Raw genomic sequence first — 16,976 nt, 5'->3', positions numbered from 1 at the left:
AAACGATGCAATATTATTATACATAATCAGAGAAACAGTTTAAATAGCCGGATAGAAAATTTGTCAGTACGATTTTATGCCCTTAATATGGCTTCCTATATTATGAAAATGATAATATAGCTGTATTTTACTCTGTGTACTAAAACAATGGGTTTCAAGCAGAGCTGGGCAAAAATTCTCTCCCCAAACTCTTTACCCACTTTGCTGGCAGCAAAAGCAGTGGTATTATTTTGCCAAATATTCTCCAGGAGGAGAATCTCTCCAGCAATGTCATGGGACTGCACATCAGCTGTGACAACAGCAGAACTTATTTCTCTCCCCACCCCAGGAAGTGGGAGAGAACCTCTTTCAGTCTGAGGGCCACATTTCCACCTAGGCAACCTTCCAGGGGCCACATTCCAGTGGTGGGAAGGTCTAAAGGCAACAGCGGGTACAGCAACAGACAGAACTCTTACATTGGTAAAATTTGTTGTGTTTCAAGTTATGGAAAAGAAGGAGATTTTGATATGGACTCACACCCTCTATGTATATGCTCCATCAGCTGGTAGAGTATTACTCTTGGGGTCATGGGTTTGAGCCCCATGTTGGGCGAAAGATTCGTGCATTGTGGTGCATTGACTAAATTATCCTTGTGGTCCCTTTCAATTTTACAATTTTATGATTCCATGAAAATCACTTAAGGAAAGTGCAGAGCAAAGTGTTTGAGGGTTGTGGCCTGGGAAGGGGCCTCGCCAGCAGCGCCGATTTACCCCTGTGACTGTGGGTGCCCAGCACTTACATTGGACACATGTACCCTGTGTGTGTGCCACCAAAATTTGTGGGTGCCCAGCCCCCTCAGGGGGAATTTTGTGGGGGCTAGAGCACCCAGGGTCCCCTGGACCCAGCACCTATGAGCCTGGCACAGCTCCCCCCCCCCACATGGTTGCTCCACTTCAGATCTTCCCATATTGAGTTGGAGGTAATAATAATAATAATAATAATAATAATAATAATAATAATAATAATTTATTTATTTATACCCCGCCCATCTGGCTGGGTTTACCCAGCTACTCTGGGTGGCTTCCAACAGAATATTAAAATACAGTAGTCTATTAAACATTAAAAGCTTCCCTAAACAGGGCTGCCTTCAGGTGTCTTCTAAAAGTCTGGTAGTTGTTTATCTCTTTGACATCTGGTGGGAGGGCGTTCCACAGGGTGGGTGCCACTACTGAGAAGGCCCTCTGCCTGGTTCCCTGTAACTTGGCTTCTCGCAGTGAGGGAACTGCCAGAAGGCCCTTGGCGCTGGACCTCAGTGTCCGGGCAGAATGATGGGGGTGGAGACGCTCCTTCAGGTATACTGGACCAAGGCCATTTAGGGCTTTAAAGGTCAGCACCAACACTTTGAATTGTGCTCGGAAACATACTTCTGATGACCAGTTGCTGAAAGCTGCAGTATGGAAAAACCTTGGGGGTGTCCCACAGGCATTTGGTTGGCCACTATGAGAACAGGATGCTGGACTAGGTAGGCCATCGGCCTCATCTAGCAGACTCTTATCTTAAAAGAGATTCTAAGCAAGTGCAGCTGGATGCAGTCTGAAACCTGGTCACTGTAGTCTACAAATTGGCAACTGTGAGACTGGGTTTCTGCAATACATTCTACGTGGGCTGCCCTCACGCCTGATCTGGAAGTTCCAGCTGGTGCAGGATGATGTGGGCAGACAGCCAACAGCTTGTGACATCTCTGATAAAACATGCTCCCTGGCTGTCCATACACGACCAGGCCAGGTTCAGATATTTTCCCTAGCCATACTGTAGTACCGCCAAGAAAAATGACACTATGGGAATGGATCAAAATATGTGCAATGTAATAGAACCAGCTATGTTTATTATACAGTAGGCTACAGCAGACAAAGAACCTGAGCGATGGCATCAATAAATAATTACAGCACTCGAAAGATACATCTCAGCTGTATCTCCCAAGTGGAAAGTTCATCAGCTTGATAGCTGGGATTAGATTCAATGCCAACATACAAATGAATATTCACCATCCATTCCACTGTTACTCCGGATGGAAGGTTCATAAGTCATGATAACTGTAGTTACATTAAATCCATGCTACTACTGATATTCAGCACAGCATTTGTGCAGGAATTCAGCTGTAAACCTATTTGGATGCCATGCTGTTCTTTGGCCAGTTTTGCTAACATACCTTATTCATGAACTTCACAACGGTACAGTAGGAGTCAACAAAACATGTGGCCGATCTAATCTGTCTAGTCAAGGGTTGCCAGTTCTCAATCCTGGGATCAATGCTGCATGCTTAAATGTCATGGACTGGTTGGATGCAGAGGAATGTTGGGAAGAACCAACTGGAGAACCACCAAGGGAAGAAGGCTCAGAGCCCAGGGAGTGGTGATGGGACAATGATGAGTGGTCAGAGGGAGAAGATTGGGAAGAGGAGGTGTCAGAATCTGGGGAGGTAACAGGGCATGGTGAGCTTGGGAGTCTGTGGCAGAGAGGAGGCCAGAATCAGAGTCAGAAGGTGAAGCAGGAGAGTCGGAGGAGGGAGGCCAAGAGGCAGAGATGAGTCAGGCTGGTGAAGAGTCACATGTGTCTCTCCCTTCTGCTGCGACAAGCTCTCCTCAAAGAACCAGAAGAGGACTGAAATGGGTGGAGCACCAGCAGGCTGCACATAAGTGCAATCTCCGATTGCTTGGGAAAAGCCTTGGAGAGAAGGAGACTTAGAAGGCTTTGAGGAGGTGGGGACTTTCAGTCTCAGCAATTGATTTTCATGGAGTAAGATCGCCAGGAATGAGCTGATCAGCTCAATATGCCTGTCACTCAATCAAATCTTTGGCTGAGTGTTTTTGCTAATAAAGAATTAACTTTGAACTATGTGATTACTGACCAGCACACTCCCAGGACATTAAATTTCTGAGCCCAATCATTTGAATGCACAGAGAAGCCTCCCTGCAATCAGAAACTTTACAATCAGAGGAAGGTTTTTAAGGTTTTTAAGCACACCTTTGTGCTAACCATGCAAAGATGTAAATAAATGTCCATGGATGGGAGATGTGGGGCTTGGGTGAATGCCCCTGCCGCCAGCCACATTTGGATGTATTCATACTAACACCTGAACACAAAGCCCACCAGATGCAGCCCCATGAATGATGGGGGTTGTAGTCCAGAAATTTATTTTTGGAAGGGCTGCAGATTGCCCATCCTTGCCTTTAAAGCACAATGCTGCTTTCTTAGTGGAAGAGATAACTGGTGTTTGGACAGGGCAAGCAGATGTAAGCTGTTTTGCACTGAGTTTTGGAGGTTTAATGCATTTCTGTTTGTAAACTTCTTTTGCAATCTTTGGATGGAGAGTGCCACCTATTCTTTCCCCATTACACCATAGCTGTGGAACAGATTGTGAGGAGCTGCAATTAGATGTGTGCAGGTGGTATTACCTTCTGGAGTTTCTTTATTTCAGGCCGAAGCCAAACAGCTGTTGATGTTAATTTTGCACATGCAAGCTTTCTCTTTTTTGAAGTTGAAAAACATAAACAAGACTTTGGAAAAAGGGTATTTTGCTGTATCCATCCTCCCTATAGCTAGCTACTTTCTTATGCTTTACATCTTCTGCCCTTGTACCCACTTTACCGAGATAAAAAAATGTACCCTATTTTTCCTGATATGTGAAAGAGCTTCTGTATTTTGAAGCTACATCAGTTTCCCCCAATGAAAATGCAAAACAAAAATAAGACCACAACGTACTTACGTGATTCATTTAAGAATCTGCAGCAGTTGCTGCAGATAGCTTAAACTTGCTTCCTGTGTCCATGTCTAACCAGGGTAGACAACAGGGGGTGGTAACCCCACTTCTGTCTCCTCATTTGGGCAACATATTTGGTGTTTCACAATTTTCTGACTAGTTGCAGGACCTTAGCCAGACCTAGCAGAGTACATGCAGAATCCACGGAAGCAATTGGCGACTTTGAAGAGTGACTAGTGGGGTACCACAGGGTTCTGTCTTGGGCCAGGTCTTATTCAACATCTTTATCAATGACTTGGATGATGGACTAAAGGGCATCCTGATCAAATTTGATCAAATTTGCAGATGACACCAAACTGGGAGGGGTGGCTAACACCCCAGAGGACAGGATCACACTTCAAAACGACCTTGACAGATTAGAGAACTGGGCCAAAACAAACAAGATGAATTTTAACAGGGAGAAATGTAAAGTATTGCACTTGGGCAAAAAAAATGAGAGGCAGAAATACAAGATGGGTGACACCTGGCTTGAGAGCAGTACATGTGAAAAAGATCTAGGAGTCTTGGTTGACCACAAACTTGACATGAGCCAACAGTGTGACACGGCAGCTAAAAATGCCAATGCAATTCTGGGCTGCATCAATAGGAGTATAGCATCTAGATCAAGGGAAGTAATAGTGCCACTGTATTCTGCTCTGGTCAGACCTCACCTGGAGTACTGTGTCCAGTTCTGGGCACCACAGTTCAAGAAGGACACTGACAAACTGGAACGTGTCCAGAGGAGGGCAACCAAAATGGTCAAAGGCCTGGAAACGATGCCTTATGAGGAACGGCTAAGGGAGCTGGGCATGTTTAGCCTGGAGAAGAGGAGGTTAAGGGGTGATATGATAGCCATGTTCAAATATATAAAAGGATGTCACATAGAGGAGGGAGAAAGGTTGTTTTCTGCTGCTCCAGAGAAGCGGACACGGAGCAATGGTTCCAAACTACAAGAAAAAAGATTCCGCCTAAACATTAGGAAGAACTTCCTGACAGTAAGAGCTGTTCGGCAGTGGAATTTGCTGCCAAGGAGTGTGGTGGAGTCTCCTTCTTTGGAGGTCTTTAAGCAGAGGCTTGACAACCATATGTCAGGAGTGCTCTGATGGTGTTTCCTGCTTGGCAGGGGGTTGGACTCGATGGCCCTTGTGGTCTCTTCCAACTCTATGATTCTATGACTTGGCTGCAGACAGGATAGACGAAGCAGGAACCAGGAACTTGTAGTTAGGTGTTTATTATATACAGTGGACTATTTACAGAAACAGAACACGGATCGTTAGCTTGCTCTCTCATACACGACTCACAAATCCTACACTGACACAGAACTCTGAACACAAACACTGAACTAATGCATTCCAGTTAGTAGGCCATTAATTATCACTCCCTTGAGAGAGCTTGACCAATCAGGGAGCGGTCTCCATGTCTCTGTTATCACCAGGCAGACTTACTCCTTCAGATTGCCTTCTGGCTGTCTGCCAAACCTTAATTGACTCTGTGTGAGTAGCTGCACGTACACAGTTTCACAACAGTGAAGACCATGGTAATCTGTTTTGCTGTACACAGGACGGCTTCAGTTATGGACTTCCCATTGCTGTGGTCACATCACATGGACGGAGAGCCTCAGAAGCCTTAGCCATTTGCTATGAAGCTTCAGAACAGTGGCAGAAACATTTGCCAAGGATTGGAAACACCCACCACCTCTTGTCTTCAGATTTGCAGTGTAAATGTGATGTGGAATCCAGCACCCACTTCTTTTCACCTGCAGGCGGAGGGAAGAGAAAGCAGTTGCCAGAAAGCCTTATTCAAGGGAGAGATCTGTGTTGGTGGAAGGACTCTGAGAAAGGGGATGTTTGGGAGGAAATAACAAAAATAAGTAGAAATGTATTTTTGTGGGGAGGAGGTAGGTAACCTTTATTGCAAATGAAGCAGGGTATATTTTTGTGTTGTGGTCCCCCTCCCCCTGGTTAAAGACTGCCTCATGAGTAATAATTTACCATCTGTGCAGTTGTGGCCCTCATTATAATTATAACTCATACCAGGTGAGGGGGGCAGATAATTTTCCGCAGGAGGAATGACTCACACAGCCACTTTGCCCATTATCGGTGTGTTCCCTCCCCTCACCCACTCCCCTCTGACTATCCCCCCCCCCACATGTGTGCACACACATACAAGAAGCATCCTTCAAAACTGCATAAAGGCAGAATTAGCACCGGGTATGTGCATATTTTGGATGACTCTGACATAGATTCCTAACTGTATCTTGGCATGGCCATACGCTATTTTAGCACATCGCCTCACAGCCAAAGATCCATCCTATCCAATAGGAAAGGGTTGTACCTCAGTGATAGAGAACCTGCTTTGTAAGGTCCCAGGTTTAGTTCCCTGCATATTCAGGTAGGGCCAGATTAGGCCGCTGCCTGCATCCCTGGAGAAACCCAGCTAATCAGTGTAGACAATACTGAGCTGTGTGGACTTGAGGTTAGGCAGCTTCCTGCCTTTCTCTCCCCTTCAACTGCCTCATTGTGATTTCCGTGTTCAGTGTACAGTAGGACAATGCAATGCTACAGTGGTACCTCGGGTTAATAACTTAATTCATTCTGGAGGTCTGTTCTTAACCTGAAACTGTTCTTACCCTGAGGTACCACTTTAGCTAATGGGGCCTCACACTGCCACCGTGCCACCGCACCGCGATTTCTGTTCTCATCCTGAAGCAAAGTTCTTCACCCGAGGTACTATTTCTGGGTTAGCAGAGTCTGTAACCTGAAGCGTATGTAACCTGAGGTACCACTGTATCTGAAGGCACAGCTAGAGAGAGCTGTGGTGAGGCCACGATGCTTTTAGGGCTCGGAACCTTACTTCACCAAGCAGCACAGATGTTTTCTGGTGGCCTAAGCAACTCTATGATTCTTCACATACAGCAAGCAAGCAAGCTATCATGAGACTGCAAGGCAGGCTAAAAAAGACAGGCTTGCTTAGCACAAAACGATTCTGTAAACTACATTGGCACAAACTGGGCAGAGTTCAGGTTTATGGGACCTACTCTCCTTATTACTAGAACTTCTTAGGATCAGCAACCAGAGGGAACACTGGATCTGGGGGCTTGAATGAATGGACAGGGAAGCTGTCCCTGAGCACATATTCAAGGGATTTTATTTCTATTTTTTTAGCACCAGACCCTTTCTACAAAAATCTTTCCCTGGTTTTCCAACAGGCTGGCTTGCTTGCTTGCTTGTTTGTTTGTTTGTTTGTTTGTTTAAACAAACAAACAAACAAACAAACAAACAAACAAACAAACCAGGAAAAGACTTCTAGTTGTCGCCATTGTTAAACAACTGTGAGTCAGAAACCTCTGCTGAATGACTGCAAATCATCGAGAGATCTATCAATAGTTCTTGACCGACACTGTGCCCTCCCCTGCAATAAAGGGTCCTTGATTGCGGTCCTCTCCTGTTTGCAGATGGCTGCATCAAGTGGTCTTCAGCTTGATAGAGCAGCACCAGCACTGCCACATCAACAGTCTGACCGCAGAGGCTCATGATGCAAGAAAAGGTGGATATTTGCTGTGACGGCTCCTAGCTGGAGAAAGAGGCCCCAACTGAAGCTGTTGCCATCATGTGATGGCAGCAGGGCTGGCTCAGGGGAAAATGGATCCTGGGCTGGCCCAGCCTTGGCCCCTCCTTGCTCCCCAAATATCCTGGGGTGGGGGGTGGGGAGGGTCCACTAGCGGCAATGCCACTGATGGTAGCTTCTATGAACCCATCATATGAACAGGCACATTGGGGTGCTCTTTGCTGGCGAGAGGCTGGCAGAGGCACACCTCTGCCCCATGCGAAAACACATTTACAGCATACAGTGGTACCTTGGGTTAAGTACTTAATTCGTTCCGGAGGTCCGTTCTTAACCTGAAACTGTTCTTAACCTGAAGCACCACTTTAGTTAATGGGGCCTCCTGCTGCCACCGGAGCACGATTTCTGTTCTCATCCTGAAGCAAAGTTCTTAACCCAAGGTAATATTTCTGGGTTAGCGGAGTCTGTAACCTGAAGCATATGTAACCCAAGGTACCACTGTACATTCAAAGCACCATGGCTGGATCTAGACACATCAAAGAAGCAGTTCAGTTAAACATGTTGTAAACTTCGCACAGGGAAATCCCGTTGGCAAAAAAACGGGACTCTGCAGCGCCATCTGGTGTTACAGTGTTATAAAGCATATAAAGCACTTTATCTTTACGAATGCAGCTGAGTCCTATGATACCGCTTTAAACATCCATGGTGTCCCCAAAGAATTATGGGAACTGGAGTTTGTTAACAGAAGCTGAGAGTTGCTAGGGGCACTCTATCCTGCCCCCGCCCCCCACGATAATTTCTAGAGATCCCTGTGATGAGGCATTAACTGTTAAACCACTCTGGCAAATACTGCTCTCTGAGGGGAAGGGGGTCTCCTAACAACGCTTAGTACCTTTAAAAACTACAGCTCCCAGAATTCTTTGGGGGAAGCCATGATTTTTTAAAGTGATATCATAGTGCTTTAAATGTATGCTGTGGAAGTGGCTTTTGAAAAGGAAGCCAGGAAGTGGGCAGGCAGGGTGACAAATATGACACCAGACATCATCTGCTTTAATTGGACTGGTCTTTCATTCTTGGTTAAACTAGAAAGTTATCAAATGTAATAGGATACCCTCCAACACCTTGACAGGAAAATCTAAGACACAATCTTCCCAGACGCCATCTTTCCATTTTTTCTCATGAGAGAACAGCAGCCATTTTGAACATTATGATCTCGGGCGATTTCACACCGCAATTCCCCCCCTCCCGAATAGTGCTTTTTTCAGGCACAGTGCCCCAAAGCGCATGTTTCTGGGACCACACAAGATTGTGTCCTGGCAAAAACTGCAGAGCAGAATCGCACAAGATCACGGTGTCCAAAATGGCCTCCCTTTGCTCATGATGAAAAAATGGGATATCCCATTTTTTTTTCTGGACAGCGGCAGGGTATATAATAGAGGTATCAATGTCTTAGTTTATTTCCTGGTGTTTAGAAGGCATTCTGTTTTATTGTAGCTGATGTTTTAAAAAATGTGGAAATTCTCTGGTATTTTAAAATATTTGCTAAGATGTTTTAAACCTATGTTGCAAGCTACTTAGAATTTTGTTTAAATATAAGCAGTATATAGCCTGCCGAAAAATAAATAAATAATAAATAATTAAAAAAATAATGTTGCAATTCATTTTCAGGGACTGTCAAAAAGCCAGGGAACAAATCTAATATATAAGTAAATGAGAAATATAAATATTGCTCCTTCCATATACTTCCTTCCATACACAACTCTGTACCTGATCCCCATCTACGACACCTAGTGAAAGAAACGTAAACCTGATTTTGGTAGGTGCTCTGTTTTCTTGTCTACATTAACTCCAAAACTGAACGCCTTCATTTATGTACATTTATGGCATTATTCTTCCCTGGGTATGATCTGACTCCGCAGGATTTCTCAGCGTAGAAGAATTTTCTTTTTATGTGCACATCACCTGGGTCCAAAACATAGCATATTCCCAGCTGCACAAAACAGCCTGTGGCAAGTAAGTTAAGAGCTGTCAGTCGTACACATGGGGTGCCTGACAAACATATTACACATACAATTCAAGGCTGACCTTAGACTGCACCTGAATTTAAATCTGTGTACAGCAGTTTGCTTTATAACACCTAAATAGGCTGTTAGCACATCAGAGTGCCAGCGGCCCTCCTTTTCTCCTCACCCCCCCCTTTAGTGATACACTATTACTTCAGACTTTAGATTGCTATAAATGGGGACCAGAAGGTAGCCCCATAAAATTAGTTCATTTTACAATAAAGATGCCAACTAATTGCTGGGCACATTTGGGGAAAATATATCTTTTAAAAAGCAGTTTCCCATTCACAGATAACTAGACTGTCCCTGGAAATGTATCACTGGTAATTACCTGGCGTTTTAAAATCTACATTATGTCACAGAAATATACAGGACGAAATAAGCAGGTAGCCTCAGGGCTGTGAATTTTGTGAAGATGCAGAGCAAATGGTAACGGAAGTACCAATAAGGAAGGATATGCTTACGATGATTTTGTGAAGGGATAACAACAACAACAACAACAACAACAACAACAACAACAACAACAACAACAACGAATGGCATTTCACTGAGATCAATGCAGAGCAGTCCCACCAATATGAATGAACCTAATTTAGTTATGTCCATTAATTGAGCTTGACTACTCTTAAGTACCAGCCCTAAATGGCCAGATGCAGTGATCCCCCATCCTTCTCCCCTGTGCTGTTCTGAGGGTTCTCCCGACCCCCACAGAGCCAGTTTTGGGGGGTGCAGGTGGCAGAGCCCCACTGTGCTAGCAGAAGTCCTTGTTTAGGCTTCCACAAGCAGAAGTTGGATCCTGTCCATTGTGTGGGGCTTGTACCTACTTACAGTAGACCTGTTTCAATTAATGGGCAGGACTAAATTAGATTCATTAATTGCAATGGGTCTAATCTTAGGACTAGCATTGGACCCCAACTTGTGTCTTGAGTTTATATGGTGGAGGTGAGCGGGTGGGGGGAGATGTCCTTACCTCCTTGACAAATGTGCTACAGATGTTTCCAGCACATGCTGAAGACTTAACTGTTTACTCAGTCATTCTCTGGCCATTCTTACTGGTTTGTGCATATGGCTGGTTACAGTGTAGTACTGGGATTTATTATGATAGATGGTATGTTGCTGGTTTTTATTGTTTCAAAGTATGATCTTACTGTTCTGTACACTGATTTGAAATTTTCTAATAAAAAGTGGTGTATAAATGCCTTTAAAATAAATAAAGACCAAGGTAGGAAACTAGAAATGTATACCACACAGATTGTAGGCAGCTGTGGGTGGGTGAGAATGGCTCAAACTATCACTGATGAGCCAGTTTTTGCAAGTGAACCCTAAGAGACCTACAGCACGGAAGCATTATACAACAGATAAAAAAGATCTCCACCATAAAGTTATAATAATAATATTTAAATCAAACTTAACAAAGCATCAGTCATTGAGGAACAGCACCGAAATAAAGAAGCTGAGGGGAGAGTCAACTAAAAGCTCTCTGGAACAGCAGTGCTTTGGCCTGTTGCCTAAATGAATGGTGTCAGGGTCTCATGAACGTCCCTCGGGAGAGCATTCTGGGAAGTGGAGGCCATTATGGAAAAGGCCCTGCTCTTAGTGACTGCCTGCTGTATCTCATTTGGCCATGGAACCTGGGGCAAGGCCTCAGATGGTGCATGCCAAAAGCAACGTATTGTGGGAGTTCAGAACTTAACTGGTTAAGTGTTCTGAGCTGTGCGTCAGCTTTCTGACGTCAGCTATGGAAGCTGGGAGGAGTCTGGGAGGAGACTGTACTGTTGTTGTTCTCTCTGTGTGTCTTGAGAGAGACGGACATGTTTTAACATGGCTGCAAGCAGTGATGGACAAATGTTTGAATAAAAGCTGTAAATAGACGGATCTGTCTGTGTATGCTTGCATGGAGCAAGGGAGAAAAAGACTGTTTTACACCGCTGTATGCTACTCTGCTCAGCCGTGGACAAAGAGACAGCAGACTTTGGTGCGCAGCTAGAAGGAAGCGTGCCGGACGCTGCAAATGACTGATTGGGATCGTAAAGCTGTCTGAGTACACGGCTCCAACGGTCAAGCTATCAAGATCGTTATCTCGCACAGGTTATGGAAGGTCAGTAAACGCTCGTAAAACAGTCGGTGTGAGCTCCAGGAACGCTTTGAAGTCGGCACGGAAGCTGGCTGGAGCTGGAAGCTGAGACGCAGCTGCTGTCGTTTCTCCACGGAAGGGTGAGGCAGAGAAGCTGTACCAGATCGTAAGTAAGCTTGGGCCCCCTTGGGAGAACGGGAGAATATGGCAGAGAGCCAGGATATACCGGTGGAGAAGCTCACTTTAAAAAGTTGGGCAACCTGGAGCAGAAGAATAAGGGGCTGGTTCCTGGTCCATGGGCTTTGGGAAGGAAGCCAGAGGGAGCCAAAAGCACCACCCCTTAGCTGGGACGATAGCCAGCAGAAAATGCTTCAGAGAGAGCTGGATATGCTCAGAGCATGCGTTGATGCTTCGCTGAGGCCCCATTTAGAAGGTGTACAGACACCAGGGGCTGCCTGGAATGTGCTGCGAAGTTTGTGTGAAACTGCAGCAGGAGGCCAGGGCCCTGGAGAAGAAATGGAGAGCCCCAAGATGGCTGCGGCCCCAGTTCCCGGTACTTCAGTCTCAAGGAGCACTGTTGAGCAGATCGGGGGGGCGAAGAGTTCCAAAGGCAAGTTTAAGAAACTTTCCACTGTTGCTGAAGCGGAGAGCAACTTCAGCAGGGGCCAGGCTGGTGGGAGGTGCCGTTCCAGGAGAAGGAAGGCCAGGCCAGCTGGGAGGAGCCCCGGGCAGTGTTTTTCCACTGGAGTACAACGTCTGCATGGCAGCTGCCCCCACCGGAGCAGAGAGCCGATGCAGGATGTTTGCAAGGACACTTCCCATGGGAATCAAGCGGGTTTCCATGGCAACAGGCCTGGGAAGACAGGCAGGCGTGGAACTGAGCCAGGTGGTCGTGGTAAACAACAGGAAGAGGCTTATCAAGTCTCTGCGAGTATGGCATTGTTCGAAGACGGCCGAATGGAAAATTTGAAAATGGCTTTTGTAATCGACTCAGCAGCTAACCGCAACATGGTTCCAGAGACATCTGCAGTCAAGATGGGGAATTGCACGGCAATTTCGGCTGGACAAACTGTTATGTTCGCAAATGGACAGAGAACCCAGATTAAAACTGTCACTAACGTTTTCCTTTCTGTTTTGCAGGAGACGCTGCAGTTTTGTGTTATCCCAGAGGGGGATCATTGTTTGTTATCTGTGCCTTATTTGTTAAGTAAGGGGTTCAAAGTTTGTTTTGAAAATGATGTCTGCACAATCTCCAGAGGAGGGAGGTTACTTGCCAAGGTTAAGAAGGGGCAGAATGATCTTTTCATTCTTAAAACGTCTCTTGGGGGTGAGGGGAAGGTTGAGAGAGCACAGGCGCAGCGTGCTACAGTTCCCACTCATGTTCAATGTGCTTGTGCATGGCATCAGAGGACCAATCATAGTTCTCTAGAAGAACTGCAAGTGCTTCCTGAGGTTACCAGAGGGTGTAAAATTAGGGATTGTGGATGTGCCATTAGTTGCACCACATGCAAGCAAGCAAAGGTGAGGGGGTGCAGTTACCCAAAGGTGGAACGGGTAACCACTAAACCTTTTGAGCTGGTTCACATAGATTTGGCCGGTCCTGTCAAGGAACCAAGTCTGGGAGGGGCCAGGTTTCTGCTAACTTTTTTGGATGATTTTTCGCAGAGCACCTGGACCCACGGCCTCAAATCCAGGGAGGATGCAGCACAGCTGATCAAGAGCTGGGTTGAGGGGGTGGAACAGAGATTCTCCACCAGGGTTCAAGCGATCGTCAGTGACAGAAATGATAGGTACACTGGTTCTGCTTTGCAGCAGTTCTTTCACAGAAGAGGGATACGTCACACAGTTACTTCACCCAGTAAGAGGGGGGTGGCAGAGCTGAGGAGTGAAGCTCTGGTTAAGGCTGGACAGGTGATGCTGAAAGACGCCAGGTTACCTCCAAAGTTTTGGCTGGAGGGAATCCGTTGTGTGTCGTTCACCTGGAATCGTGTCTACAACTCACTGGTAGGTGACACACCGTACTCGTTGTTAAATGGCCGCAAACCCCAGGTTCACTTTCTGCGCAAGTTTGGATCTCCTGCGGTTGTCCCTGTGCCTAAGGCTTTGCAAGGGCCAGATGGAGACAAAGTCCAGAAAATGATCTTCTGTGGGTATGAGCCAGACGCTCGTGCATGGAGATTTGCTTATCCGTCAGGTGATCAGAGTAAGGTGCTGATCAGTAAACACGCTGAATTCTGTCAGCAGGATGAAAGGCCAAAGATGTCTGCACAGCGTGATGTTCTTTCAGAATGTCTCTCTGATTCAGAGGACAGTTCTGGTGAGGAGGAAGAAGAGGCTGAGTCTGCTGATGACGACCAGGTCACTGACCAGGGTCAGGAGCAGGGTGGGGTGTCTCCACAAGTTGTTAGGAAAGGACAGCCCAAGAGTGAGCCTAGTTCTCCTGTGAGTGTAATGGAAAGGATTCGAAGACGCTTTAAGTCAGAGGGGGAATCCTGTGATGCAGAGGACACACCTGCTGGTGACAGTGAGCCAGAGGAAACACCAGAGTTTGTGCCTAGGCGATCAAGTCGCACAACCAAGGGTATTCCACCTGAGAGGTACCAGGCCACAGGTACGTGGGTAAGTTTCGCACAGTGCGATTCTGAGAGTTGTGAGGTGATTCCACAGATGCCCAACAGGTGCGCCAAGGTAGGGCGCAAGGCATTGGGGAAGGGATTGATCTCACAGGGTGTGGCTGAAGATGTTACACAGGTCTTGTCAGAAAGCAACGCAAGGGGGTGTGTGGGAGTTCAGAACTTAACTGGTTAAGTGTTCTGAGCTGTGCGTCAGCTTTCTGACGTCAGCTATGGAAGCTGGGAGGAGTCTGGGAGGAGACTGTACTGTTGTTGTTCTCTCTGTGTGTCTTGAGAGAGACGGACATGTTTTAACATGGCTGCAAGCAGTGATGGACAAATGTTTGAATAAAAGCTGTAAATAGACGGATCTGTCTGTGTATGCTTGCATGGAGCAAGGGAGAAAAAGACTGTTTTACACCGCTGTATGCTACTCTGCTCAGCCGTGGACAAAGAGACAGCAGACTTTGGTGCGCAGCTAGAAGGAAGCGTGCCGGACGCTGCAAATGACTGATTGGGATCGTAAAGCTGTCTGAGTACACGGCTCCAACGGTCAAGCTATCAAGATCGTTATCTCGCACACGTATGAAAGACAAAAGAGGACCCAAATCTGCATAAAGTTTGTGTATGGTAATTTATATGTATAGAAGCAAAGTTAGGACTAATTACTGTAATTTAAATAGAAACACAATACCTTGGTTCTCAAACGCCTGGTTTCCAAATGCCGAAAACCCAGAAGTAAGTGTTCCGGTTTTCTAACTTTTTGCGAAGCCAAACATCCAATGCAGCTGTTGGCTATTGTGTCCTCTGTAAAGTAGAACACATGAGGTGATATTCAGCTAAGCTTTATTCAGAGTAGACCCATGGAAATGAATGGAGCTAACTTAGTCATGTCCATTAATTCCATTGTCTCTAATGCAGAGTAAAACTTAGCTGGCTGCCTCTCATGCCCATCCAAATCTGGAGTTAACCGGATAATTTTATGATGAGTGCTTTGCACCAGCGCAAGTAAAGCAAAAGCAAACAATTAATTTGATTGCATTAGCTTCCTGAAAAATGGTTACCTTTCTTTAAAAGTCGTCTCAGAACTTGCAAGCAGAAAGCTCTCCTCTCCGGAGATTCGCAGCTTCTGTTCATTATGAAATGGGCACAGCCTAATAAGGTATTCTTTCCTGTTTGATATGACAGATATTCTCCAAGGAGCTAAGCTCATTTCTGCACAGTATACTACAGACAACCTGTAGAAGTAAACGACCATTTATCTCCTTGGCATAACACTCCCCAGCTTACCCAGAGAGCTAGATAACCTTAAACTGAACTTTGCCTATGGAAGTTAATCTACAGCTTTGATATAATAGTGAAACTTTATATTAGAGGGTTGCTTTTGTTTCTTCTTCTTCTTCTTTTGTTTGCAAATTAGACAGAGCTGAGTTTTAAATGAGGTTCTCTCACAGGTATTCGGAGGGAGAGGTTGACTAGTTACACAGATTTTATTATGATCTGGGTGTATTGACTTTTAATTATGTACTGTTTAACAACACAAATAGGGCTGTCATTCCCATCAAGAACGGGTTACTGTGAACATTCCCTATTGTGTGATTTGTCTCTCCCCCCTCCATTTTTTTTTACTTCCTTCACCTTACAGGCTTATGCAAGATGCATAAAAATGAAAAAGTTTGCATTTTACCTGGAAAAGAACTAAGTCATATGTAGGAGTTGTGGGGCCGCTACACTGTTCCACCCATATATACATAGGAACAAAGAAAATCTTCATGGACTAGGACATGTTCACACATTATATTCTATGTCTGTGTGCATGAGCAGCTGAGGTTTATACTCATAGCTAGTCACATACATTGTTCAACAAATGTACAGTCTGTGTACACTCGCACACAAATTTGAGGCGAAAGCCCAACGGGCTTGAGACTGCCTTTGAACTGCAGAGTGTTTTTCGCAGGTTAAGTCAGCAGGCAGAGGTGTCAGGGGCAAATGGTGGCGGGCAGTGGCAGAAAGCAGTGAAGATAGGCAGTGGCAGAACATAAGCCATCAACATTGGCTGCAGCAGCTGCCACCATCTCCATTTCTCCAGAGCGTCTCTAGGCATAACAATGGGTGCAGAGGCATTGGTGGTCATGAAGATGCAGCAGCTGAACCTGTAGTCACCTGACCTGTACTTCTTTTCACAGTACCAACCCCTTTAAATACACACACCTATACAGTAGTACCTTGGGTTAAGTACCTAATTCGTTCTGGAGGTCCATTCTTAACTGTCCTGAAACTGTTCTTAACCTGAGGTACCACTTTAGCTAATGGGGCCTCCCGCTGCCGCCGCGTCGCCGGAACACAATTTCTGTTCTCATCCTGAAGCAAAGTTTTTAACCCGAGGTACTATTTCTGGGTTAGTGGAGTCTGTAACCTGAAGCGCCTGTAACCTGAAGCATCTGTAACCCAAGGTACCACTGTATAAACTTCTTTTAGCTAACTTATTTTAGGATCCAAGCCAAACCACCCTTAAAACGTATGTAACCTGAAGTGTATGTAACTCGAGGCACCACTGTATAAGCAAGGCTAGCTACAAGCATGATGGACTTCTGGTCTTCTGCCCATGCTTCTTTTCCCTGTCTGAAACATGTCCTTGAATTGTGAAAATAGCTTTTGCTTGCCTAGATGGAAGGAGGTGAGTGTGTGTGTGTGTGTGTGTGTGTGAGAGAGAGAGAGAGAGAGAGAGAGAGAGAGAGAGAGAGAGAGAGAGAGACCTCTGGCATTTACATGGCTGGAATATAATCTATTGCACAGAGCTACGGGTCATATCTCTAGCTCCACCCACATTTGGCCTCTGACCCCACGCACCACCAGCCTGCACCCCATGGAATTTTGTCCACAAA

This window comes from Podarcis erhardii (assembly GCF_964252035.2).
Source record: "Podarcis erhardii genome assembly, chromosome: 2".
In the NCBI taxonomy this organism is placed as follows: domain Eukaryota; kingdom Metazoa; phylum Chordata; class Lepidosauria; order Squamata; family Lacertidae; genus Podarcis; species Podarcis erhardii.
The sequence above is the reverse complement of the archived record's forward strand: the minus strand, read 5'-3'. Positions refer to the sequence as shown.